The sequence below is a fragment of the Vollenhovia emeryi genome, unplaced genomic scaffold, assembly GCF_000949405.1.
Source record: "Vollenhovia emeryi isolate VEMERY1.0 unplaced genomic scaffold, V.emery_V1.0 DF944165.1, whole genome shotgun sequence".
NCBI lineage: Eukaryota > Metazoa > Arthropoda > Insecta > Hymenoptera > Formicidae > Vollenhovia > Vollenhovia emeryi.
Window position 1 is genome coordinate 1 of NW_011962201.1, and position 2,670 is coordinate 2,670.

Here is a 2,670-nt window from a genome sequence, read left to right on the forward strand (position 1 = left end):
AGTATAGCCTCGCCAGTCGCCACCTCGAGCTTGCCGGTATGTGTGGGTACGTGCACGTGCGTCTCTCCTGCCGGGTTGCATCATCCCGCGCGAGGCCCGATAGTCGGGCTCCTGCATCGTACTATCAGTTAATCGTCTATTCTAACTAACTATCAGTTAATTCTACAACGCCTATTGGTTAGTCGTGGCCGTATTGGAACCGTCTAGGATCCAGCATGTATCCTTACATCATGGGATCCAGGAGCCACTTAACCAGAGGAAGAAGAAGACGTGCGTCTCATTCATCACGGAAAGGTAAGCATTTATGAAATCTACATCATCCGCGTGCACATTTCGCTCAGGGTGCGTTTCGTTTCACGCACAATGCGTATAATGCATCATTTATCCTTTTTCACCGAATGTTAAAGAAAGATAAATGATGCGTTATGCGTATCATGCATGAAATGGAACACACCCTCAGGCATCTCGCGACGAGCTTCCTGCGCACGATTTTTTTCCAATTTAGTATGCTTTCCTTTTAGTAGACACAGTCGACACAAGTGTCGTTCTGTCTTTGTTGTTTATTGAATGCGAAGAAAGACAGAACGACACTTGTGTCGACTGTGTCTACTAAAAGGAAAGCGTACTTAATAGTCTAGTATTTTTTAATTATTTTTCGGTCCAAAGCCTCGATGTGATGAACAATTATTTTCATGCTCGCCAGGTTTCCGATTTTCGGCCGGAGATTACAGGACACTAGTAAAACTCAGGTGGTCTCTTTCGTAAGATCGTCTCATCCAACCTTACGTCTCTCATCTGATCACGCCAATTCAACCAAGGAAAACATTCAACACCGGTAAGTAATATGTATTATATATAGTGTATCACAATTTGTGATGTACCAAGTGAGAAATGATTCGTCGATCGACGTCGAAATGATGTCGAATTGACGTCAATTCGACGGTGTCGATGTCAATTCGACGTCGTTTCGACGTCGATCGACAAATCATTTCTCACTGGGATATATTTCGTTTTTTTCGGTTATCTAATTGACGGATCGAAAAGTTGTTTTTAGTTTGTGTGTGTAGCTATGCTGTAAATAACTTACTATAACATTTCAATATGGTAGGAAATAAAAGTACACATTTTAAGCAGTAAATTAAGACAAAGAAAGTAAGATGTATTAATTTTTGGCTGAGATATAATATAATAAAAAACATTTCTTTGAAAAAACTCCTCTTCGTGGTTGACACGATTTCTTAATTTGTAGACATCTGAAACAAATAATCTTGGTGTCATTTTAATCTTAAATGATGTCGCTATCGTTCGATCGGAGCTTTTTAAAAATAATAAGTTTCAACAAATTGGCGGCCATCTAAAATTAAGTTTACACGTTTTCAGTAAAAATTTTGTTCTTTCTTTAACCATAAAAAAGAATGGTTTAAGATATCGAAAAAGCCACGATCGAACGATAGCGACATAATTTTAGATTATAACGATACCAAGATTATTGACATGTCAACCAGGAAGAGGAGTGAGACGTTTTTTATTATATTATATCTCAGTCAAAAATTAATATTTCTTAACTTTCTTTGTCTTAATCTACTGCTTAAAATGTGTACTTTTATTTCCTACCATATTGAAATTTTATAGTAAATTATTAGCAACACAGCTACAAACTAAAGACAAGTCAATTTTTCGATCCGTCATTTAGGTGTCGCCCCCTTAAGCCGCATGTCTGTTTATTATGTTATAAAGATTTTCTAAATAAAGATTATATTATAAAAAATTAAAAGTAAGGATTGTGTTAATTATAAAGAAGAGAAATAAAGATTGACATTTTTATATTTATACAGGGTGTACTAAAACCACCGGATATCCTTTTAATCATAAATTCTTTAGAAACTTTCAAGGCAAAAATTGTAATACAAAAATGTCGAGGCTATAATAGTTTTTAAATAATAAGCAATTATCGCTTATTATTTAAAAACTATCATAGCCACATTTTTTTATTAGAATTTTCCTCTTGAAATTTTCTAAGGAATCTGCGATTAAAAGGATATCCGGTGATTTTAGTACACCCTGTATATTTCCTTGATTTGCTGACATGCATAATTGTAGTTACATTGTTTATTTAAAAAGCAGTGGTTATTTTTATATATTTAGGTACTTTGAATTCTTATGGAAACACTTTTACTCTTCATAATAAGCTGATTAAGATTACAATGCCGCGACGTAGAAGACCTGAGGAAAATATTAGTAAATCTGAGTTATTTCGTTGCGCAAAAAAACAAACGATTTGAGAACTAGAAGAAATTTCTATTGTGTTTCAATCACACGAAAGCTCGGCTATTATTAGACCCGAAGAGGAAATCTATACAGAAACAGTAAATAATGTTCTTTTAACAAAAGACAATGACAGTCAAACAGAACTCTCAAATGCCCAGGAAGTATACAACGAACATTTTAATGAACATATTGCAATGCAAACAATCAACACCTGTATACATATATAGTGAGTAATTGTTAATATATAAATCTTTTTTAGATTATAAATTGAAATTTTTTACAACATTGTTTTGTTATATTATTGTTTTTATTTTATTTAATATTTCAAATTTAGTTATGTAAAATTAATATAGTAAATAAACCTAGTAAATAAAAACACTACTGGGGAAAAACACATTCCAA

At 33.7% G+C, this 2,670-nt stretch overlaps 1 long non-coding RNA gene across 1 annotated transcript; it reads left to right on the forward strand.

Annotated features, from left to right (window-relative positions):
- Positions 1-7: 7 nt before the first annotated feature.
- On the forward strand, positions 8-2,499 carry LOC105563951. Its single transcript, XR_001009080.1, has 3 exons — positions 8-294; positions 704-835; positions 2,146-2,499. It is a non-coding gene; the product is annotated as an uncharacterized LOC105563951 (long non-coding RNA).
- The last annotated feature ends 171 nt before the right edge of the window (positions 2,500-2,670 follow it).